Here is a 27,268-nt window from a genome sequence, read left to right as displayed (position 1 = left end):
CATTGACAGTAGTGTTATGTTCCGATCAAATTTTAACAAATTTTTCATCAAAATATGGAACGTCGTGATTCAACAATGCATTGCATTGTGGAGTTTTCCTAGTTGAGCACGTACGCAATAGATTTATCGAACGTACAGGAAGTAGATATCAAATTGTAAACCTCTTCTTCTTTGGAATGATCGTCACCGAGGTGGTCCATAGCCTAAACTCTCGTCGTAGTATGCGATAAAATCGTTTACGAATTCCTTTGGCGAATACATGGCGCGATAGCGCGTACCGCCGTGAGAACCTTCTCGAGCGAATGGAAAAATTTGCGTCAGTAAAATTATTGTAACGTATCAGTCAGTTCAGTCTGTTAAACTATAGTACTTTCATGTGAATGATCGAACCAATACAATTTCGGAATTGTTACGAATGCTATTATAAATTCAACGAAAGTGTATGGAGGGACTCTCTCAACAATGCGATGTAGATAGTGCCTCTCTTTCGTAGATTATTGAAAGATATTCAGTGATGCAAATAAAATTGCAAACCATCAAGGGTTCAACAAAAATTAAGTATAAAATTATAATCAGGTACATGAGAGTTAACGAAGTGGTATATGTGCATTGAGCTAAAACCAAACATATATGTATGTAATATGTAATGAACGTATGAATGAGCACTGTGTGGGAATCTTGGAGCCCGGGAGGGAGATGGACATATAGTAGCGCACACTTCTTTCTCTTGGATCTGATTTGACTTGACCAATCACGGATCGTCGAGTGCCGAAGATTTTACTTTCATTAGCTAATGAGAAAGAACAATGCGGCTACGCCTTAATCGGAGCGGTCCGATTGTGGACGCTTCCGAACGCGCAAAGCTGCGACACTCTTTGACGAATAATCGCGAGGTGCGCGTCGATGGGTCCGTGAGTTGTGTTAAGCTAGAGTTTGTACGATAGTGCAAAAGACTTTGGCTCTCGTAAAGCCTAGTTTATAGTTGCCGTTAATTCATTCATTTATTATACATATTTTACTACTTAAGAGTGTGAAAAGATTGTGAAAAGAGAGAAAGGGTTCCAATTACACAAAAATCCAATCAATTTGTATAGACTGGGTGTGTTCTTTAGTTCATTGTCATCTTCCAATCATCTTCTGATATAGTTTTTTATTATTCGATGATAACTAATGGCAATAGTAATCTTCAGTAGTTATTATTAACTTTGGATTACCTGACTGAAGATTCTGTTCTTTTTGGTTCATACTGTACTCAAGAGATTGTCATTGTATTTTGAATTCTTTATAATACATGTACATATATTTACTATTACTTCGTAATTAAATTTCTATATTTCTATATTGTGCCTTGAATTCCAATATACAGTAAGGCAAACGTTCGAGGATTTCAATAAAGGCCCAGTTCTGGATTAAAGCGTCAACGAACTTGACGACAACGAACATTTAAAATAATTAAGTTACGTCGCCCGCCGTAACAGAACTGGTGTCAGAAGTGGGATTAGAAAAAGGAAAAAATCATATTGTTTTTTTCTGGGATTCTCTGACGCTTGAATTTATTGAAATTTTTTCTGTTTTCTTTTCTGTCAATGATATGATCTTATGGTAACGTTTACTGGTGAATATTATTGCCATATCAAATATTATATGTATTTTTGAACTTTATTGTGTATTCTATTGTAACAACCAGTCGCGACCTCATTTGTGAGGAAGTCCGGTATCGCAGGACATTTCCCCTTAATAATTAATAAATAAAAAACGATAGTCAAAATTCGAACAGTGGCAGTGGAAGAAAAACCCTAACCTCGAATCCTCAATCGAATCCTCGATAGAACCCTTAATCGAACCCTCGCGCCAGTGACACGCAACGCGCGTGTGCACAGGATCAGTACGTCATCAGGGCGACATCCTATGGCATACGATGGAACACACGCTGACGACAGGATGACGACCGGATGATGACAGTACAAGCCAATCAACAAACAACGCTCTCTGTACGCCGGCGCAAACACCACCAGACGCATGCGCTGAAAACCCGGAACCAATAGAGGACGCATATCCTGCGATGACTCCTACACGCGCAAACGCAACACGACACTACCCCTACACCGAGGTCAGTCATTGGGCCCAAAAGAGGGAGGCAATTTCCCTGTATAAATAGGGCAGCGCCAGCCCCAGTGGGGAGTCTTCTTCAAAATTAATAAGTGCTAAAAATTAATAAGTGTTAAAATAATAAGTGTTAAAAATCCTAGTTTTCCCCAAAACTCCGAACCTCACTAAAGCAGCTTTAACCAGCTCCTTGGATCCTCTGAATTGAAGCAGCTTCGATTAGCTTCTCCATTACCGACCAAGACAACTTCAACTAGCTCCTTGTTCTTTCCTTGACACATATCATCACTGCCATCTGCTCAAATTAAGATTAATTACTATTCTATCTCTACTAAAATTTAGTGATAAGTATTAATTGTATAGTGATAAGAATCTACCACGCTGAGGACTAAAGGTAGTACCATTATAAGAATAAAATTAAGAAACCTAGTATTGTAGAACATTTAGCCCATAAATAGTTTCATGTTATATTTCAAAAGAGAAATCATAGTCTATGGAACTCATTTCTTAACCGCACGCCACACGAATCCTACCCCCTTGTTCACGGGTAAGCCACTCTATCTGTGAACGTTTTATGTACGACACACTATTTTATATACATTATTTGTGTCTATATATTTTATTATTTTATTGTATCGCTTATTTTGATTTATTTGTGAATTATTCTGAATTTCCTTTAAGACTATTTGAAATTAATTTACAAAACAATGTCTAATCCTAATCATTCCGGTAATTCAAATGCTAATCTTAATTTAACAAGCGCAATAATGACTTCAATGGCAGAGTGCTTGGTAATTCAAAATAGTACAATGAATATTCCTTTCTTTGATGGTAAAAGTATTCCTTTAAAAAATTTCTCACAAGATATTAAGAACAGCGCAGCATTAGTACCTACAGCATTAGAGAGTTCATTTTTAAAGGCAGTATTTGGAAAACTAAAAGGTTCTGCTCGCGATAGCACGTACGGAAAATCGTTTAATTCTATAAGTGATTTAATTAAACACTTGAAAGATAGATTTGCACCTGATAAAAATTACCCCTTTTTCCTTCATGAAATACAAAATACACAAATGAAACGAGGAGAATCAGTGAATGATTTTTATAATAGATTAAATATCTTAATTAGTGGAGCTAAAGTTACATTAGAAGATGCCTATGCGCATAATTGGGAACAAATGTTACTACCACTAAAAGAATGCGCGTTAGAAGCATTTATTAGAGGATTACCTGATGAATTAGCGCGATCAGTAGAAGCACGTAATCCTACGACTATAGAAGAAGCAGTAAAAATTGCAGTTCTTACAGAAACGCAAATGAAAAAAGGAATAGTTCCATGCGGCGAAACTCAGAAAGTTAATTTTTCTCAAAACGACAACTATTCTCGACCACCTTATCTCCGAAGTATCACAGTTTTTCGCATTTTCAACCTATGAGATATTCTAACTACCAAAATTATCCAATTAAAAACCAACATGACGACAATTCGCGTTCTTCAAGTCCAACTCCGAGTACATCAAAATTACCAGTAGAAATTTTAAAACCTCCACATCAATATCAACCTTATAAACATTCTGAATATCCACTTAATGTGCCACATCCATATTACTCTCCATATTTTTATCCACCTGTACCACATCCTCCTTACTATCCTTATGCTAATCCGCACTTTGAACAATCAATTCCAACTCATGGAAACAATACCTATTCGCGTAATAAATCGCCTTCTCCATCAAGACCCTTTTTTTCTTCGTATAGTAATGATAATAAACCCAAGTTCAATGATTCGAAATTTGAGCATTTAAACTCAGAAAAGACGCGACGATGAGTCAGTGCGAAAAAGAGCGTCACACGACAGTGATATTCTTGAAAATCAGGAAAGATCGGGGCAATTGAACTAAATGAATCTCCATTAGTAAAAATGAAAGCTAAGGAATTAAGATCAGGCTCAGCTTATTTTCTGGTAGATACTGGTGCAGATATTAATATTATAAAATTAAATATTTTAGATGAAAATTCTACCGTTGAACTTCGTGAATCGGTTACTATTTCTGGAATAACTCCCGATAGAATAGAAACGTTAGGTACTACAATAGTTAACTTACTAGGACAACCTGTAAAATTTCATGTTGTGAAGTCTTCATTTCCATTACGTTGCGATGGTATACTAGGAAAGAGTTATCTTAGACAGGAACAAGCAGAAATTTCTTTCGCTCATAATACATTAGTAACACAAAGCGATCCTATTAAACCGTTACGTTTCATTGGGGAAAAAGAGGTAAATCAAAATTTTAAACGTCGGAACTTAAAATCACGAATTCTTTTTATAAAAGCACGCACTAGACAAGCAATTCCCATTGATGTTATCAATTGTGACTTGGGAGTGGGTTACTTGCCGAAAATTAAAACAATAGATGGGTTGTTTATTGGCAAAGCGGCAGTATCTGTCAATGATAGAGGCCCGTGTCTTGTTCTCGTTATTAACACCTTAGAAAAGGACGTTGAAATTGAAATTTCACCACAAGAAATCATACCTTTCGAATACCATGATTTTCCGGAAGAGCAAGAAAATTTTGATTCTGATGAAACACCAATCATAAGAGATAGAGTTACTGAGATAGTTAAGCGATTACGTTTGGATCATTTGAACGAAGAAGAACGAGACCATGTAATTGATCTTATTGAAGAATTTCCTGAACAATTCCATTTACCTGAGGATAGGCTAAAAGCAACTCCATGTATTAAACATTGTATTATCACTGCAGACGATATAGATTTCCTTCCTGTGCATAAAGAAAAAATAGAATGTCATATATCGCAAAAATTGAGAGAGGGAATAATAAAACCATCCAGCTCTCCATACAATTCACCGCTTTGGACTGTCTCAAAGAAACCAAATTCTAAAGGAAATCCAAGGTGGAGAATTGTAATAGATTTTCGAAATTTAAATGAGAAAACGATAGGAGATGCATACCCTTTACCAAATATTACAGAAATACTCGATCATTTAGGAGAAGCACAATATTTTTCAACGTTTGATTTAGCAAGTGGTTTTCAACAAATTGAAATGGATCCTAGAGATAACCATAAAACCGCTTTTACAACACCCCACGGACTTTACGAATACGTTCGTATGCCCGAAGGTCTTAAGAATGCACCGTCAACTTTCCAAAGACTAATGAATCTAATATTATTAGGGTTACAAGGAATCGAAATTTTTGTTTATTTGGATGACATAGTAGTTTACGCTAAAAACTTGGAAGAACATAAAAGAAAAGTCCATCGTTTGCTTATGCGCTTGGGTGATGCTAAATTAACACTACAACCGGATAAATGTGAATTCTTAAAAACAGAAGTAACTTATTTAGGACATGTTATTAGTCGTAATGGCGTAAAGCCAGACCCTAAGAAAGTCGTTGCTGTAAAACATTTTCCCCGTCCTAAAAATCCGAAGAACATTAAACAATTTCTAGACCTTGCAGGTTATTACAAGCGTTTCATAAAGAATTTCGCAGAAAAGAGGGTAAAGAACAGAAGAAAAGTTTCCTTGAATTACGAAAAGCATTATGCAGAAGTCCTATATTACAATATCCAAATTTTGATTAACCATTTACATTGACAACAGATGCTTCGGATTATGCCATTAGTGCTGTACTTAGTCAAGAATTTAATGGTCATGATTTGACAGTAGCATATCTTTCAAGAACTTTGACTAAACCGGAACAAAATTATTTTACAACGGAAAAAAAATGTTTAGCTGTATTATACGCGATTTTACATTTTCGACCGTATTTATATGGACGCAAATTCAGATTGATTAGTGATCATGAACCATTACGTTGGATAAATTCAATAAAAGATCCAGGACAACGATTAATTCGTTGGCGACTAAAATTACGAGATGAATACTAATGCGGATGCTTTACCGCGTAATCCAGTTATCACAAATGAAATAGATTCTTCCGATGATTTTAGTTTATCCAGTTCATCTGAGGAAGAGAATAAAGTCAAATCACAAAAATTGTACCCAGTAGATGAGCATGATGAACCGACTCCGAAGGTAGAATCTGAAGCTTCTGTAATTAAAAAAAAACCATAGGGAAACCAAAGATAGGGATACCATTAAGCTCTAAATCCAAACCAAAACAACCTTTACCAGAAGATTTAGAAGCAATAGCCTAGAACTAGTTCAAGATCACGTTCAGCATTAGTTACGCCTAAACCATCATCGATACCATTGACATCTTCACATGTAAAAAGCGCCTCTGACGATAGTTCCGATAACGAAGCGCCAGAGCTTCCAATATTACGTCGACGTAGGAGTGTGTTGCCAAATTTGGAACTGCATTCGGAACAACGAATGGTGGGTAAACCTAAAGTTCCAAAGGAAAGCGATACGCTTTCCGCTATCGATGAAATCCAAGAGTCAGATCAAACCTTACAATTAGGGGAAAATATTATGGTCGAATTACCCGAAAGTCATGATAGCACTAGTGAAACCGACGATAGTGAAATTTTTGAAACTCCAGATCAAAGTAGACGAGAACTTTCCGATACATTAACTGAGGAAGAAATGACAGACGAACAGACTTAAATTTTTACTCCCGTTGCTGAGACGGACGAATTAGCTCAAAAAGTAGAACAGTTAATGAACCAAGCAGCATCTGCAAAAACATCTCAATTACAAGACATTTCAGAACATGAAAAGTTAAGCAATATTAATAAAAACGGAAATTCTATTATAATAGGACCACGGTACACTTCACGATTATCAACTCCAACAATTACACCACAACCTTTAGCATTATCTACTCCACTTCCTGAAACAAATACTAAACTGTGTTCTAAGGAGGGAGGAGAGGCTACTGAAGTGTCCAAATCTAAATTAACATCCATTCAAAATTCACATCCTTTAGGTATACAAATTACTGAGGGTATATTGCCAAATCCACGGTTGAGTTCTCGAGATCTGCGTCATGAAAACAGAGTTATTATATTTTCACGCGAAAATTTAACCTGTGGCGACCCATGCACGCGCATGGCGTCACATTTCGAGGAATTCGGCGACATGTCAATCGCTGCCTTTCACGCCCGGGCAGAACGGTAATTAGATTAAGATTGTATACAGGGTGTCCCAAACTAAGTGCGGGAGCCGGAAATGGGAGATTCCTGTGGTGATTCCAAACAACATTCTCATTTGCAAAAATATCCTCCGAAGCTTTGCTAACGAGTTATTAACGAAAAACCTCGACCAATCAGAGAGCACGAATAGCGAGCACTCGGCCGACCAGCGACAGGTCACAAGCTACGCGGAGCGTCTGCTATTCACCGTGCTCGAGGCTTGTACAAGAAACTCAATATGTTTACGTCAATGCTCAATTTCTCCTAAACTATTGCATGAAAAATTATGAACAAAACTAGGACCACGTCAACTATTGAGACATATATTATAGAATTTTTTCAGATTTTTAAATTAATTATCCAAGTTGTAAAAAATAAAAGACGAGAAGAATGAATTTTAAAATGCCGATTTAGTAAAGTAATGCCATAGTAAAAAAAATAAAAAGCAATGTTTTCGTAGTTCCTACGGATTGTACGTTATTTTACTGTGTATTAAAACATTGAAAACTCTACAAGAATACTTATTTCATAATGAATAAACAAAAATTGGACGTATTAGATGCTGTAATCGGTAAAAAGTATGGAAACATTGATCTTTATTTTTTTAATTACGATCGACCAAGGCAAAACATGGTTAAATAAATTGAGATTAATAATATGACTCTAGTAATACGAGTAATTACTATCGCTAAAACTCACCCATTCGGAGAGGAATTCACCTGGTGCTTGAACACTTGCTCCATCAGGTCGTTGTGCCGATCCCGATCATTGGGGGATGATGCCCAGGTAACGCTGATCGCAGATATCCAAGACCACAAGAAGACATCTTGCATTTACAACACTTCGCGGTCACTAACACTGATCACTTCACTAAACGAGCACTTGACCTTTTAATGACCGACAATCGACTATTTTGAAACGTTCTGTGGCATTCCGTAAATAAAAATAAGGTGTTACACACTTCGGCGACGAAATTACGATGGATACTGGCGATTTTTTCCGAAGTCTCTTTCCTCGTGCCCTCGCATCCCTCCGGCGCGACTTCTCGGGGTGTAGCTTCGTCGAATTACTCGAATTTGATTTGTTAGTTGACACCAACGAGGTTGGATCTTCCTCGGTTACTTTTTTTAGTGGAGGTGGTAGTATCTTCTTCGGGTCGAAAAAGTCGCAAGCAAATTCATGGGGTTAAGTAAAGGCCGTAACGAGTGTCTCGCAGATGTGGCCGTTTAGGATCACAGGTATTGCCTTGCCTAGTTGGAAGGAGCCATCCGTACCCGAGACCGAAGGCCGCGAGGGTCGCGTCGCGCTTACCCTGGAAGTCCTTTCGTTGCATTCGGACGAATGAAATATGGAATTGCCCGTTGTTAAAAAGCGAGTTGGGGAAACTCTTTTGGCCTTAAACATTTGGTCAACGAATGTCTGACAGAGACTAATTCGTCGCTGCATCGGGGGTTAAATACATCAATTGTATTCGAATCCCTTTAACTATTTCGATGTCTGCGTCTTGCGATCGAGCCTTGCTTTTTATCACGCTGCACATGTAGTGACCGTACATTTATTCTTATTGTTTGCCCTGCTATCTTTCACAATATTTTTATGAAACAAAATCCAAAAAATAAACAGATACTCATTGAAATATTCCGAAGGAAAAAAAGTATTGACATTGTATTGAATTTAATTTCCAAGTGATTTATAAAGTAGGTCCTGATTTTACATGTACCTAAATGCATTTACGTGCATGTAAAAGATCCGTCAAATCTTTAATACATGGGTAAGCCTCCCCTATAGGTCGAAAAGGTTTACGAAAATTGGACAAGAGAAAAACAAACATCGGATGATCACTGTGTGTGTGCCGTAATAAAATGCATGCCGGTCACAGAACTCTGTATTCTCATTCTTTAGTTACTTCAATATCAATTGCCGTATTTTCTCCTCATCGACGAGTTTGTCTGTCTATGCGAGACATCCGTTGACCAAATGTTTAAAGTTCAGAAGCATCCCCCAACTGGCGTTTTAACAACGGGCAATTCCATATGTCATTCGTTTGAATGCATCGAAAAGACTTCCATGGTAAACGCGACGCGACCCTTGCGGTCTTCAGTCTCGAGTAGCGATGGCTCCGTCGAACTTGCAGGGCAATATCTGTGATCATAAACGGCCACATCTGCGAGACACTCGATACGACTTTTGCTTTTCCCCATGAATTTGCTTGCGACTTTTTCGACCCGAAGAAGATACTACCACCTCCACTAAAAAAAGTAACCGAGGAAGACCCAACCTCGTTGGTGTCAACTAACAAATCAAATTCGAGTATTCCGCCGAAGCTACACCCCGAGAACTCGCGCTGGAGGGATAAGAGGGCACGAGGAAAGAGACTTCGGAAAAAATCGCCAGTATCCATCGTAATTTCGCCGCCGAAGTGTGTAACACCTTGTTTTTATTTACGAAATGTCGCAGAACGTTTCAAAATAGTCGATTGTCGGTCATTAAAAGGTCAAGTGCACGTTTAGTGAAATGATCAGTATTAGTGACCGCGAAGTGTTGTAAATGCAAGATGTCTTCTTGTGGTCTTGGATACCTGCGATCAGCGTTACCTGGGCATCATCCCCCAATGATCGGGATCGGCACAACGACCTGATGGAGCAAGTGTTCAAGCACCAGGTGAATTCCTCTCCGAATGGGTGAGTTTTAGCGATAGTAATTACTCGTATTACTAGAGTCATATTATTAATTTCAATTTATTTAACCATGTTTTGCCTTGGTCCGGGCATTTGGAAACTTTTTTTCCTCGTTTTTTATGTTTTACAACTTTGTTAATTATTTTAAAAATCTGAAAAAATTCCAAAATATTTGTCGCGGTAGCTAACATGTTGCAGCATTTTTTGTTATAATTTTTCCAACAATAGTTTTAACAAAATTGGTCAATATCCTTCTTGTCTCTCGTTTTTTATGTTTTACAATTTTGTTAATTAATTTAAAAATCTCAGAAAATTCCACAACATTTGTCGCGATAGCTAAGGTGTTCCTAATTTTTATCATAATTTTTTGTTCAATAGTTTATGAGAAATCAACACTAACATTGTCTTTCTTTTTTCTACAACTTGGCTAATAATTTAAAAATCTGAAAAAATTCCACAATATGTGTCACGATAGTTAGCGTGTCCCTAATTTTTTTCATAATTTTTCATCCAATACTTTAGGAGAAATTTTGGCAATAACGTGTAAAGGTCTTGAGTTTCTTGTACAAGCCTCGAGCACGGTGAGTAGCAAACGCTCCGCGTAGCTTGTGACCTGTCGCTGGTCGGCCGAGCGCTCGCTATTCGTGCTCTTTGATTGGTCGGGGTTTTTCGTGAATAACTTGTTAACAAAGCTTCGGAGGACATTTTTGCAAAGGAAAATGTTGGTTAGAATCATCCCAGGAATCTCTCATTTCCGGCTCCCGCACTTAGTTTGGGACACCCTGTATATTTCGCGGCGCCGTTCTGCCCCAGCGCGATAAGTCGCCGCCTAACTGTCGCGTAGTCCTTGAGTGTTTAGAAAGAGAGGATACGCGGCAGGGGCGATCGAAAACCAAAAAGGTTCGGGGAGTCTGTTCCGGAACGCCAGCGAGCAAAGACGCTCTGAATAAAATCCTCTGGTAACAAACCTATATGTGTGAAAGTGATTTCATCTACATCTCCTTTCCCACAAACCTATCAACGTTCATTTTATTTCTGAGAATTGTAAGTTGGTAACTTCAATTGGTAAATTGCTTTCTGATTTAATAAGTATTATTGACACTGAAAGTTTGAAGGAAGTTAAACCAAAATTAGGACAAATACTAATTACTAAACGTAGGAAAGATAAAATCTTTAGTGTGACTATAAAAAAGAATCATTTTGACGAATTAAAGAAAGAAAATTTAATAATTGGTTTACAAAATTTAAGGAAAATTCTTCTAGCTTTACAAGTGAAAAATTTTAGAATCTCACAACATGGTGATTTCACAGACGCACTAAATGAAGGTACATTAATAGAGATATTAATGAACATTTTTAAAGACACCGATATTGAGATCACACTCTGTTATGGAAATATTGAAATACCTCCTGAAGGAAGTCGGTTGCAAATTATTTCAGAGTTTCATGGAAGTTTGATAGGTGGACATAAAGGATTAACGAAAACATATCGCAGAATTCGAGAACGATTTTACTGGAATGGCATGCGTAATGATATTCAAAAGTTTATTCGTACTTGTGATAGTTGCAAAAGTCAAAAATTAGTTCGAGCCAAAACTCGTGAGCCAATGTTAATTACAGATACTCCGTTAGAAGCATTTGAGAAAGTATCATTGGACACGGTAGGACCTCTACCTGTTACTCCTAACGGAAATAAACATATTTTAACAATGTAAGATAACTTGACTAAATATTGTATAGCAGTTCCCATACCCGATATAAAAGCAGAGGCAGTTGCACATGCAATGGTAACACACCTTATATTGCAGTTTGGTGCTCCTCGTGTAATTCTAACTGACAAAGGGACTAGTTTCATTAATAATTTGCTTCAACAATTGGCAAAACTTTTCAAAATTCATTATGTAACAACATCTGGCTATAGACCTCAAACAAATGGTGTATTAGAAAGAAGTCATATAGTTTTACCGGAATATATTAGCCACTATGTAAATGATTTCGATGATTGGGATCGTTTAGTACCTTTTGCAATGTTTTCATATAACACGTCTGTACATAAAGCCACAAATTTCACTCCACATGAATTGGTTTTTGGAAAAGTTGCGCGATGTCTTAGTTTCTTTCCGCTAGAACAGAATTTACCAACGTATAATTCATATTTACATGACTTAATAACTCGATTGTCGGAAATGCAAATAATAGCAGGACAAAATTTAATTCAGACAAAGGAAAGGTCAAAATCTAATTACGACAAAAAAGCTCGTCCATTTAGAGGTGAGATGGGAGACATGGCACGTGTATTAGTTGAACCTAGGAAAGGTAAATTTGATAAGCGTTACCATGGACCATATAAAATTGTTGGAATTCTGGAAGGAAATAATGTTGTATTGGAGGATGGGAATGGGAGAAAAAGTACTATTTATTTAACCAAACAGATCCGACGACTCGGAGAGAATACTAAGACGTCGTGTTCTCTTTTTTGGAAAACGTATCTTTTCTCTACGTTCTTTGCTTTTATGCACTGGTACATCTTCTTTCCCACCCTGATTGGCTAACCCCACTCATAGAGTATTTCCAATCAGGGTTGGTCGTTTTCTCAAAACACCGCCCTCAGTTTCACTGTCTTCAGGACAGCTGGTTTATCGGTGGGGGTGTCTCTGCCGTGTAACTTTTCTTCGCCCCGGGATTTCCTTCAGGCAACTCGTTCAAGGCCCACTTAGTCAAAAGACGATGGGACCGTGCTGAGTGCCCTCTGGAAACCCCTAATTTATGACGCCCGCAGATTGCTATTGAGGACATCTTGACAAACTCTACTGGAACATACTTAAAAGAAACTCTGGGAATATTTACTCAAAAATAGCTTCGTCGAAGAGAGAGTCATAAATTACGTTAGTCGTTTGCACGCTAGATAATTTACCTTTTTGGGCGTACGGCACGTCGCTATAGATTAAAATTAAATAATCTAAACCAGGGAGTGAAGATGAGACATAATCAACTATTGGTACTATTCTACTACTTCCACTATATTTTCGTCACTACGATGACAGCATGCATAGCTAAAGGACCGTACAGATTGACCCGAATCGACGCAAACCCGGGATTATACTTCGAACGAGTCCATAATACTAAGTTTCAAATGGCTGACTGGCACGTTACATTATTTATAGATACGGAAAGATTTATTAAGCACTTTCCGAATGAATATCAAAATTTAAACGATATTTATCAGCAATATATTAAATTTCCACTTAAACTTGAATGCAGTTCGATACTACGGATTCATTACCTTGATGACAGAATAGAGGAAGCTTTGGATATGCATACCGAGATCAAAAATCTGGGAACGGAAATCAACGCTGAAGAACTAGATGTTGAAGACCTTCCTAAAACTATATCACGCAGGAATGCCCCATTTGGATCTGTCGGTACAGTTAGTCGTACCTTATTTGGGACTCTGGCTGAGGATGATGCAGAATACTACAATTCTCAAATAGACAAATTGTATGCCGATCAAAAGGAAATAACACTATTGATGAGAAACCAGACTCACATTGTCATGAGTGACCTCCACAATGTACATAAACTAATTGAAGAGATTTCAACGAACATTAAGGACCATAGGATCAAGATAAACAATCTGATACAGAAGGTGCAGGGATAATCTGCCATAAGAAGAGGCTGAGAGTGTTGTTGGCTGACGACTGGCACGATTGGGAACCGACAGCCGCGCCGACTGATCCGATGGCCGATCCTTTCGATGGGGTGCTTGCGCTGCGACAATCTTCAGGAGTTCCATTACCACTGGAGGTGCTGATGATCATCGCGCGGTACCTACCGCAAGCGCGCTCGCATGGAGCAGGTATCAAAACTGTGGCAGCAAGCAAGCCTGCTGTCCAACCAAAGAACACGCGAGTTAAACCTAGACGACTGGAGATGGTCCAATGACTGGGGAATAATGCCTGTCAAAGCCACGGCTCTGTACTGGTTGATACAAGATGTGCGTGTTACGTACGCTCCGTGATAGTCCGAGATTCAAATTTATCACGAGAACTCAAACCCCAGATTGTGACTATACTGGTCAAACCCTGCGATAAGGTGACAATGTTAGACATAAGTAGCGTCATGATTCGGCCGCTCGCTCTCCGGGAAATCGCGGAAAATCTGTCAGGGTTGGAGACCCTTATCATTGGGAAATGCGATGGACCCATTGGCCCTGACCTCACGAAGGTACTGGCCGCCGTACCCATCAGCTCCTTGTCGGTGGTGAATAATGATTGCACCGGCTCAGCGCTCATAAAACTCCCGGTGGGAGTACAGTCACTCCGGCTTAGCGTTTGTCACCGCCTTCAGGGCCAATTTTTGGCATATTGCTTGGGGGCCTAACAGATCTCTAAACCCTGGAGATCTCTGAAGGTTATTCCGTGAAGGACTCCACACCGCTCACTGCGATCACCGCCAACGAGGCACTTGGGGATGCGCTGGTTGCTGTAAACCTAGTCGACACATCGTTGTCACTTGTCCCTAATTGTCCGGAGGTTGACAGCGAACCTCTACTTAAGGAACTGATCCAAACCAGTGTCAGGTTTGCCCGTCACTGCACCCATCTGACTCAGCTTAATGTTGGTTTGTCCAGGTGGATCACTGGAGTATTCTTGAACGCACTTTGTAATAGCGCCCTGCACCTTCAGTGCATAAACATTACGGGTTGCTATAAAATAATGCGAGCAACAGCATTGGACCCACTGGGCAGATTGAGGGATTGTGAGCAACTGTATATGAGCGGAATGAACACGGAGGTGGAAGGCAGGTTCTTGCGCCACTTGAAAAAGTTAAAGCTGCTGGAATGCTGGGACAACCTGGGAATTACCGACCAGGATATTTGTGACCTGTTCAGCGCCGCTCCGAGAGTCAAACACATCTCCTTGGAGGGCTGTAAACGAATTACGAACGCAACAGCCCAGGGTGCGATAATAATCCTCCAACCCGATGACAGGGATCCGCCTCGTCTGTATATAGGTGACACAAGTGCCGTATTAAACTATCGATATGCAAATAACAGTAGCATTCAAAGGTCAGAAAATAAGGTTTGTTATTATTATCGGGGCATTGTAACGAATAGCGATAACGATAACACCCGAAAATGAGAATGAAAAATGTAATAATTGGATATTTACTCCAATTCACTGTACCAATAATGGCGAATATTACACTACGCAGAAATGATGCAACGTTTTTGCATACAAGAAATACAATAATTGTATATTGCTATACCACGCTGAATTCACAACAAAAAGCTCTTTATTTATCTGAAATAAAAACATTTTTTGTTAGAAACGGGGGGGGGGGGGGGGGGGGGGGGGGTAAATTGAATTTTTATAAATAATTCGTTTCTTCAAATTTTTTTTAAAACCATCGTATAGATCTTGAAAAACAGTAAAACTTTTGTTTGTGGAAGATGAGACCTGAAAAATGGAAACATTTATTGACATCCTAGAAAATTTGACCTGCACCCGAGGAACAGAAGACGACGGCCCAGTCTATACCACCTTGAATGACGACGACACGTGGAAATACACGAAGTACGGCACAGAAAGATACACGTTATCAATCCGAGCTTTAGCAGAAAGAGAACTCTGTACCACATGCGGAAAGAATATTCATATGTATAGATGCGCCGAAGAATGTAACATGTGTTCGCAAGCGAACCAGATATAACTACAAAGTTAGACCACGTCCTAAACGTCGCAAAAGAACTAGAACACAACCTAATAGTATTAGATAGGAATGCAGAATTGTAATCAAAATGCGAGGACGCATTTTCTTCTACACCAGGAGGAATCTCACGGCCCAAGTAAAGTAACAAAATAAACCAAAGGAAAAGCTAACGTTAGAACGTAAACTAGATGCAAAGCCAACGTTAGGAATCTTACGGTCCAAGTAAACAAGATAAACCGAATGAAAAGCCGACGTTAGAGAGTGATAAGAGAGAGTATAAAGAGGGGGCAGGCGAGCGCGAGCGGATAGTCCTGAATTAGATTCCGGTAGTATTAGCGATAGAATCATTGTCAACAATTGTAACGTCAAGTGTGAACGAATAAAGGTTTTAAAAATTCTCTTCACGAAACCTCGTGTGTGACAAATTCAAATTTTGCAGGCTCATTATACAGGGTGACCCACCCGGATACGCCAGATTTAAATTTCCCTCCATTTTTTTTGTATTTGAATTGGCAACTCAAATGTTTGACATGTTATTGAGGTTATGCTGTTATTGAGGTTATTAAAAATGGATCGCTATACAACAGAATAACGTATTGTTATTGTTAAAACACATTACAAATTTGGCGAAAGTTTTGCGGAAACTGTTCGAAAAGTTCGTGGAATTCTTAGTATTCCTTTAATTAATAATTCCACCATTCGAAGATTAATTAAAAAATTTGAAGAAACTGATTCGGTTATGAACAAACAAACTCTACCGCGTCCTCGTCCTGTCCGGTCGGCCGAAAACATTGCACATGTCAGTGAAAGTATCAATGAGAATCCAGAAACATCAACACGTCGTCGGTCTTAACAATTGAACATGATCAAAACCAGTTTGCAACGAATTTTTATCAAAGACCTTCACTTCCACCCTTACAAAGTTCAATTAACCCTTTCGCGACTACGGGCGACTATAGTCGCTCTCCATAAAATGCCACTGACGTACTACGAACGACTGCAGTCGCTCTCCATAAAATGTCACTGACGTACTACGGACGACTGCAGTCGCTCTACATAAAATGCCACTCACATACTACGGGCGACTACAGTCGCCCTGCATAAAATGCCGCGTAGTATATGCTGTATAATACATATGACGAGCGATTATTGTTACTTCACATCGAGTATTTTTTGCTGGCAATTAGCATGTCTTTTGTTTTTATTATTTGTTTCTTTCGACATTCCTCGAGTATAAAAATCAGAAATAATGCCAAATCAGTTTGGAGACGCTCGTCTGACTGTTTGCATCGAATAAAGTTGGTGCTTACTAAAGATATATTTTTTACTTTTGTTCCCTACAACAGACACAAAGGTATAGTTCGTTATTTCTTAAATTTATTTACCTTTATTTAGATTAATTATTTTTTAACAGATTTTAACCCATTCTTTAAAAATCATGAGAAATAAGAGAGCAAGACATATTAATGATGAGAATGAGAATTATTCGGAACAATCCGAAGATGATCAAATAAATTTAAATTTGGCAACAGAAGGACGAAATACTCGTAATAAAAGAATTCGAGCAAATATAATAAATTCTGAATCCGAAGAGGACAATTCAATTGAATCTAGAAAAGATATAGAAAGACAAATTACATGGACTACCAATTTATTTCGGCCGAATATTCATAAATTTCAATGTAATCATTCGGGAATAAAAACGTCAATTGGTTATTCAGCATCAGCTTTAGTTTTTTCCAATTGTTCTGTTCCGAAAATTTTATAAATTTCATTGTTGGCACAACAAACGATTATTGGAGTAGATCTGATAACGATACAAATACAATAAATTCCCGAGACACTTCTATCCAAGAAATTTATTGCTTCCTTGCCTTAAAATTATTAATGTCGCGAAACAAAAAATTATCATACTATGAATACTGGTCTAACGACGAGTTGTTGAAGAGCAAAATTTTTGGAGAACTGATGTGTCGAGACCGATTTTTATATTTGTTAAAAATTTTACATTTTAATTCTAATGAAGTAATTGCAGATAGGGACAAATTATATAAAATACGGGAAATTTGCGATTTGCTTCGACAAAGTTTTCAAAACGTATTTTACCCTTTTCAAAACCTATGCATTGATGAGAGTTTACTTTTGTATAAAGGTAGACTATCATTTAAACAGTACATTCCCTCTAAACGAAACAGATTTGGGATCAAATCATTCGTTTTATGTGATACTAAGTCCGGATACATACAAGATTTTATAATTTATAGTGGAGGATTGGCTATGAGTAGTGAAAACGAAATTATTGGGAAATCGAGCACTGTAGTTATGGAATTATTGAAACCGTATTTGAATAAAGGCCATACTTTATATGTGGACAATTGGTACACAAGTCCGGCCCTTTTTACTTTTTTAAATCAAAATGGAACTAATGCTTGCAGAACAGTCCGAAAACGACGAAAGGGTATGCCAGTTATGCAAGATAAATTAAGAAAAGGTGAAGCGAGTTTCTGCTCCTGTGATATTCTATTAGCTATGAAATGGTGTGACAAGAGGGAAGTGTATATGTTGTCCACTTTTTACAATCAAGAATTTGTCAACACGAAACGGCATTATCGCACACACGAAATGATAACGAAACCGAAGTGTGTTGTCGATTATAATCGATTAATGGAAAGCGTTGATAAAACGGATATGGTTATTAGTATAATTCATTCACAGAGAAAACATATGAAATGCTCATACAAATTTAAAACTGATAAAGATGTAAATTTTCATTTACAATTAATTCGGCAACTTTTAAATCGCTATCTGCAAAAAATGAACAACAATATTTCAAACAAATCCACTTCGGCTAACTGGAAGACACTTTCCTTCGCTGTATACAAGTGCAACTGCAAAACGAAAAAATCCATTGCGAAAATGCGTTGTATGTGCAATAAATGACAAAAGAAGCGAATCGCGATACCAATGCGAAATTTGCAATGTTGGTTTATGCGTTATCCCATGTTTCGAGCAATATCACACACAATATCATTATTAACTGTAATTATTATCTTACAATTATATTCTCTAATTTAAAGTTTAATAAAAAGTTAATACGTTTAAATGTTATAAATATTTTAAATTGTGGAGTTTTTTTTTCAATAAACACCGTTAAACCAACTCGGGTTGCCGTGAACGCGGCCGCTGCTGACTCTACTCGAGCACCGTGTACACTTTTGGCGCGGCGGCCCGTTCAGCGGAAACACCACGGCGGAGAAGTCGCCCGTCGTGAAAGGGTTAACTCAGGAGCTCAAGCCACAAGACCATTTGCAACGGAGATAGTTCACTAATTGGGTGATGGAAAACCAAACAGTCGATGACAATTTTTTTAGAAACATCATCTTTAGCGATGAAGCTCATTTTCATTTGGATGGTTTTGTTAATAAGCAGAATTGTTGAATTTAGGCCAATGAAAATCCTCCTGTCATTCGCAAAAAACGATGCACCCACAAAGAGTCACTGTTTGGTGCGGATTATGGGCTGGAGGTGTAATTGGACCGTTCTTTTTTAAAAAAGATTCTAGCCAAGCTGTAACTATAAATAGAATACGTTATCGTGTCATGGTATCTAACTTTCTGTGGAATCAATTGGACAACATGGACCTCGACAAAATGTGGTTTCAAGAGGATGGTGTCACATGCCATACAGTAAGAGAAATCATCGATTTGTTAAGACATTTTCCTGGTCGTGTGATTTCCAGAAATGCTGACGTTAAGTGGTCGCCCAGATCCTGCGACTTGACGCCATGTGATTATTTCCTCTGTGGTATTGTAAAATCCAAGATCTACACTAACAAACCACAAATAATTCTTGAACCGAAAACAGAGATCCAACGCGTTATTTCTGAAATTGAGCCAATTGCCTTCCAAAAAGTCTTCGAAAATTTTATCAAAAGGATCAGGGTATGCCAGCATAGCCAAGGGGACCATTTGGCCGACATCGTATTCCATAATTAATGTCAACATGTCTACTTTATAAATCAACAAGTATTTCCAAATTGAATAATAATTTACTGTGTTTCATTTCAAAATTGAATCCGACGTATCCGATGGGCCATTTTGTAGATAAGAAAAACTAGTCCTTGAACAATGGATTTCTTTTTGTGATACACAATTTTCTTTATGAATAAAAAATGAATGGAATTTTCATCGAAAATCGTAATATTAACTTTAAACGCCAGCTATTTTGTTCCAAGTAAATACAAGGTATGATCAAGAAGTAACGAAAATTTTTTAATTGCGCGCGCTTTATCTTGTCTATCGAGTTGATTCTTCTTTTGTGTGTTGATAGCACTGCCAGCGACGTACGCGTCAATTTTCAATTAGCTGCAACGCGCAGTTAGTTTGTGTTTGACAAGTGAATGACAAAGACGTACTTCAGTGTGTTCGACGATTTTTGTGCGGTGAAATGTCGAATCAGAGAGTTTGTTTGAAATTTTGTGTTAAAAACGGAATTAAGTTCAGCGAAGCATTCAAAATGTTAAAGAAGGCCTTTGGCGACGGTACTATGCCAAAAAAACAAGTTTATGAATGATACAAACGGTTTTAAGAAGACCGAGAAGACATCGAAGATGACGCGAGATCTGAGCGTCCTAGCACGTCCACCAGTGACGAACACGTGGAAAAAGTTACATAAATTGTGCTTGTTAATAGAAGTATCACCATGTTTTGAATATGAAATGAGTGGCAGTAAAATTTGTTCGGAAACTGCTGAATATTCAACAGAAACAGCATCGCGTAACCACCGGTAAACAAATGCTTGCTTGACAATACTCCAACTGATAAATCATGTAGGGAATGGTTTCGACGCTTCAAGAATGGTGATTTCAGCGGTGAAGACAAGCCTCGCTCTGGACAGCCCAAAAAATTCGAAGACACAGAATTGGAGGCATTGCTCGATGAAGATCCAAGTCAGACGCAAGAGGAGCTTGCAGAATCATTGGGAGTTACCCAACAAGCAATTTCCGTACGATTGAAATCCATGGGAATGATTCTCAAGTAAGGGAATTGGGTGCCTTATGAACTGAAAGAGAGAGACGTTGAAAGGCGATTTTTCACTTGTGAGCAGTTGATTCAAAGGCAGCAAAGAAAGGGTTTCTTACACCGAATTGTGACTGGGGGCGAGAAATAGATATTCTACGATAACCCCAAGAAGAGAAGATATTATGCTATGGCCAGTCAATCGTTGCCGTCGACCTCAACATCGACACCAAAGCCGAATATTCATGGTTCGAAGATCTGTATCTGGTGGGACGAAAAGGGTGTTATATACCATGAGCTGCTACAACCTAGCGATTCCATTACGGGTCATCGATATAGGCTACAATTGATTCGTTTGAGCCGTGCACTACGAGAAAAACGGCCGGAATACGAGCAAAGGCATGACAAAGTTATCCTTCTACATGATAACGCTCGTCCTCATGTCGCAAAAGTGGTAAAAAATTATTTGGAAACGGTCAAGTTGGATGTTTTACCGCATCCGCCGTATTCGCCTGACATTGCTCCTACTGATTTCTAATTGTTCCGACGGATGCAGCACGATTTGGCAGGTCACCGATTCACTTCTTTCGCAGAAATCGAAAATTGGCTACTAACTTGGATCGCCTCAAAAGACGAGATATTTTTTCGAGATGGAATTCGACAATTGCCTGAGAGGTGGGAAAAAGTAGTAGCCAGCGATGGACAATACTTTGATTAATCTGTTCATTCACTTTGTTTTGAAATAAATGCATTTTTGACCACAAAAAAACGGATCGAACTAATTTGTACTCCCAATATTATTTTATTTTTAGGTTATAAAAGTGCATGTCGATAAGCATAGTCATATTCGTCATATTATGCTTTACCACTTCGAAAAAGGATGGAAAGCAGCACGGTTATTTAGCGATCTCAACGAACTTTTCAGCGAAGGAACAATCTGGCAACACTAGCTTGGAAGATAAGCCAGGAAGAGGTCGACCATCCGATTTCGACGACCAGGCACTTTTGGCAGCCGTGGAAGAGGACGAAAGCTTGACAACTCGAATGCTGGCTGAAGACTTCAATGTGGATCATTCAACCATCGTTCGTTGTCTCAAACAGCTCGGAAAGGTACGGAAAGTGGCTGGATGGGTCCCCCACGAACTCTCCAACAACAATAAAGCTGAACGTGTTCGTATTTTCACTGATTTGCTGCAATGAAACGAGCAAGCTCCATTTCTGAAGAATCTTGTCACTGGGGATGAATCGTGGCTTTTGTTCAAAAACGTCAAAAGAAAGAAGGTTTGTGTTTCGCCAGGGGTTTTACCAAAAAGAATCCCGAAACACGTCTACTGTAAGAAGGTAATGTGGTGTGTTTGGTGGGATAAAAACGGAATCATCCACTGGGAAATCATCTCAAACGGGAATTGTTATTGGTGGAATGACGACGATGAGTGTCAACGGTGACGAATTTCAGATAAAAACGGCAAGCAGCAATTCAACATCAACAGTGATGTTTATTGAGCTCAACTCGGCCGCCTTCACGCTGCAATCAAGACAAAAAGACCGCGCAAAAAGAACCATATCGTCTTCCACCACTATAATGCGCATCCACATATTGAACGCTTTATTCTCGACTTTATCGCCAAAAGAGTTGGGAACTGCTTCCACATCTGCCATATTCTGCCATATGGATTACCTCCAAGAACCGTGACTTCGTTGCCCGTGGAATCGACCACCTTCGAAGCAAATGGAAAGTAGTTATTGAAGTACAGTGACTCCCAAAAATATTCGGACACAACGGTATGACTAACTTTTCAGTTTGATATTTCAATTGTTTATAAAGCAACCATTCTCAATATTATTTCTAACAATAGGTAAGGTATTAATGTTGATTAACATATACAATGTATTTGAAAAATTTACATATATTGCATAATACATCTATATTACAAAAAAAATGTTTCATTTTTGGCTCACAAAAATATTCGAACTCGTATTATTTCCGCGCTAATCCCTATCTGGTAACCCAATATTTCAACGTTTGTTTACATACAGCATCTAGAGGAGCATTAGAGGTCTATGCCGTCTCACTACTGTCAGTAGCTAATATAAGTTCGTCCAAAATGGATCGCAAAGGAAAGAATACGACGTTCGATATGCGGCAACTTATAATTGTATTTCGCGCCTCTTCCTCGAGATCAACATATAGTACTCCTACTTCGCGCCGAATTGTCACACGTCTAAAGTTTCTATTCCATGAACAAAAGAAGAACTAGTTCTCCACTCCACCGTCCGTGGTTCTCGTCTTCTCCGTATTATTCTTCGCCTTTGTGCCGAATGTTAAACACGAGTCGAGTAGCAGTTTAATTGTGATATATTATATTAAGCAAAAATGAATCGAAAAAGGAAATCGTCGAAGAGGGATTACGAGTCTATCATCGAAAAGCGGTTTAGGAAACTGAAAAAGTTAATAAAGCAGAATACGAAACACCGACACACGAAGCGGCATCGTATCGCATCTATATCCGAAGAGACGGATTCGGATGACGGAAAGAGTAAGCAGCCCTTTTTAATTATTACAAAGTCTGGAACAGAAACATACCACAGACTCTAATCTGTGGATAGCGAATGTCGCAGGCATTCGTGTTTCTATCCTACATGTCATGTACAAGAACCACGTAGCGGCCTAACCTCCATAACGGTTTGGGGTTCCTGTGCAAAACAGACTAAACCATACGGGCTCTAACCCGTATAGGGAATGGTGTGAAGAAGTCTGTGAAAAGGGAATTAACCTTTTGACTGCTATGGGCGCATATATGCGCCCAGCGAAAGCTATCACTGTGGCCTATATACTGGGCGCACATATGCGCACATATGCGCCCAGTACAAGCCATCGATATAGACTATGGGCGCACATGTGCGCTCGGCAATGGCTTCGATCATTTACTGCTGCCTTACTGTATTTGTCCAGAAATTATTTTATCGTATCCGTGCAACATTCTCAGAAACAACATACCTTCTTGCTTATCAACAAGAAAAAATGAAATCTCGTTTATTTCGTTAGTTATTCACTATATCTTAAATTCGTTTTATCTGTTCCCAGACAAATGTTATTGTCGGCCGATGCGTATGTTTTATTAGTTTTTCTTGACCGTCCGAAGATATACACGAGGTTTAGTTAAGTGCGCACAGGCCGTAGGCACCTTTGACGACGGTATTGGCGACAGTGAATTTTATGACAGGGCCTGCGGAATCTCAGCCTCGAGACTTTCAGCCCTCGTAATGTTTCGTACAATAAAGAAGCGCGAAGATTTGAGTGTTTTTTCCATGTTGCGACGGCGTCGTCCCCCCTACTTTCCGTTTTTCCGAACCAACAAATTAGGAAACAGTGTTCTTTATGACACTTTACGACATAAAATACGGCTCATAATTGATGCACTCAAGAGCTCTTTCTCGCAATCGTTTTATCCATACCAAGATTTGTGTATTGATGAAAGTCTAATGTTATTCAAAGGCCGATGTTATTTCAAACAATTTATCCCTTCCAAAAGAAGCAGATTTGGAATTAAATCATTTATACTTTGCGATTGCACAACTATGTATTAGATTTTATAGTATATACTGGAAGAAGTACAGACATTTTGCACAATTTTACAACCATTGAATAAGCGGCAAATGTTGTGATGACACTTTTACGTCCATATCTTGGTAACGGTCATACAGTGATAACAGACAATAGGTACACAAGTCCACATTTATATAATTTGTTACACACACATGAAACGAATGCCTATGGAACGGTACGCAAGAATAGAAAAGATATGCCCCAAATCAATACAAGTCTAAGAAAAGGAAAATTTGACTACCGGTACACGGATAATTTATTGACATTGAAGTGGCGTGACAAGAAAGATGTGTGGATGTTATCAACAATCCATGAACCAAAAATGATAGAAACTGGTCGAAGAAATTATGTTACAGGATGGCCGAGGTTAAAACCAGAATGTGTTGTGAATTACAACATGAAGATGAGTGCTGTAGACCGTGTAGATATGGTTTTAAGTATACTACATTCACACAGAAAATGTTTACAATGGTACAAAAAGTTTTTTTTTCCATTTACTGGACATATCATTATACAATTCTTATGTTTTATACCAAAGTGTCACCGGTAAAAAACAAAAATGTAATGAATTTCAACTATCGGTGATAAAACATATTTTGCAAAAATATCCGTAAAATAGAAAAAGTTCGGGTGGTGGAAAAAGAAACACGGAAAACTTACCATGCCGTCTAACGGAGAGACATTTTCCTTCTAAAACTTTAAATGTAGGAGGTAATGTGAGCAGAAGGAAATGTGTTGTCTGCAAAAAACAGAACCAAAGGAAGGATACCCCATACCAATGCAATAAATGTGATGTTGGATTATGTGTTGACACTTGTTTCGAGATATATCATACGCAGTTAAACTATTAATTTTGTTATTGTCTTTTTGTTATTGTAAGTTCTTGTTTATGTGTAGTTTGGACGTTCATTTTTAAATTTTCAATATGCCAATAAATACATTATAATTATCAAATTATGGCGTTTTAAAACTTTACCCTTGAGGAATAAACAATATACAGTATGTCCCACGAAATCCTGGACAGTCGATTATTTGATAACCTATTAAAGATACGAAAAAAGTTTTTATATGAAATTGAATAGCAAAAGGGGGCTGATTTATTGACCGTAACAATTTTTTTTTATCATTATTGTTTACAGAGATATGAAAGTTAAGTTTGGTTTTTTAAATGGGATTATATATTTTTTGTTTGATCAATAGATAGTACGTTTCAAGACGAATTCAGCAAACATTAATACATACACCTTTTTTCAAATAGTTTTTAAGATATTACACGTAAAAGTTTACTAATTTTCGGCACAAGAAAATCTGCGAGATCAGGAAGCACAGTAGAAGGTCTCGATTCTCGACCACACTTAAAATGCTATGGGTTAAACGAGTGCCTCTTGAAACCGATACGAAGAGACTGGGGTAGGAACGACATGCCCAAATTCTACACAATAGTTTTTTTCACAACCGTTACCTTTACGGCATGCAGAAAGATATCGCCCATGTTTTAGTAAAGAAATAAAGCTAACGGATGAAGCTAAAAGCGTTGCTCGTACTTTGAAGTAATTAACAAATTGGCAATACATTTGAATGGAAAATACTTATGATGGCCAGATATTATGTACCACAAGAATTTAATATTACAATTTCAATATAAATTCGTACAAAAGGGGTAGAGAAACTTTTTCAGATGTGAATGGTATTACTACGGTGTATACAAAACTATTGTGTAGAATTTAGGACTGCCGTTCCTACAGCAGTCTCTTCGTATCAGTTTCAAGGAGCACGATTTAACCCGTAGCATTTTAAGTGTGGTCGAGAATCGAGACCTTCTACTGTGCTTCCTGATCTCGCAGATTTTCTTGTGCCGAAAATCAGTAAACTTTTACGTGTAATATCTTAAAAACTATTTGAAAAAAGGTGTATGTATTAATGTTTGCTGAATTCGTCTTGAAACGTACTATCTATTGATCAAACAAAAAATATATAATCCCATTTAAAAAACCAAACTTAACTTTCATATCTCTGTAAACAATAATGATAAAAAAAAATTGTTACGGTCAATAAATCAGCCCCCTTTTGCTATTCAATTTCATATAAAAACTTTTTTCGTATCTTTAATAGGTTACCAAATAATCGACTGTCCAGAATTTCGTGGGACATACTGTATATTGAAGATAAAAAATATTTAAAAAATTAAAAAATATTAATTTTGGAGTGGATAAAGTAACAGTAATTGGATTCTATACTATATTACAATTTAATATACTGCTGAACAGATTCAGATTGCGTGAAAAAGTATTCAGTCCCCAGCGATAGCTATTGCCGGCTGCACGCCATTGACGCGAAGCGTTTCGGCTCAGAGTATTCAGCAGTCAAAGGGTTAAAAGAGCCTTAGACTCACACAGACTCTAATCTGTAGAAAACGAATGCGTGTTCGAAGCTAAATAACCTAAACGAACATACGGGCTCTAACCTGTATAGGCAATGGTGTAAAAAATTCCTGTATAGGGAATTTTGATGGAACCTTGACCGCACTCAGACTCTAATCTTGTGTGAGATGTTTATCAGAAACCTTACGATTAATTAAATAATTAATCTGTACAAGGGTCATATCCTTTTCTTTTTACACACGAATATCTTTTTTCACAGACGTAAGCGATTGTTCGCAACAGATAGTAGAACAAAGTGTCCTAACAGAGACACAGGACAAAGATCGCCAGGAAATGTTGGTGAGGAAAGAAGAAGAAGATGTGATGAAAGTGGATCAATCGGAAAAAGATACACTAGACGAAGAAATCATAAACGTCTTTGGCAAGCGGATCGTCTTAGAAAAAACAATGTCTCCGACTGTTCACCAAGAGGTGGCGGTAAGATGGGAGGAAATTAAGATGAGCTTACCACGAGAAGAAAGATCTGAACTCGTCAAGAAATACCCGCCACCAAGCAATTGTGGTGTGATTAATCCTCCACACCTCAATGAGGTGGTAAGGGCTTCCCTACAAGAAGCAGCGATAAAAAGGGATGAGCGAATAGTAGAA

At 38.1% G+C, this 27,268-nt stretch overlaps 1 protein-coding gene across 3 annotated transcripts in view; it reads right to left on the bottom strand.

The window, feature by feature from the left end:
• The window catches only part of Put (activin A receptor type 2 punt), a 129,188-nt gene that overhangs the window by 68,916 nt on the left and 33,004 nt on the right, over positions 1-27,268 (bottom strand). The window lies entirely within an intron of this gene.

Source organism: Calliopsis andreniformis, unplaced genomic scaffold (assembly GCF_051401765.1).
Source record: "Calliopsis andreniformis isolate RMS-2024a unplaced genomic scaffold, iyCalAndr_principal scaffold0133, whole genome shotgun sequence".
Lineage (NCBI taxonomy): Eukaryota > Metazoa > Arthropoda > Insecta > Hymenoptera > Andrenidae > Calliopsis > Calliopsis andreniformis.
The sequence above is the reverse complement of the archived record's forward strand: the minus strand, read 5'-3'. Positions and strand labels throughout refer to the sequence as shown.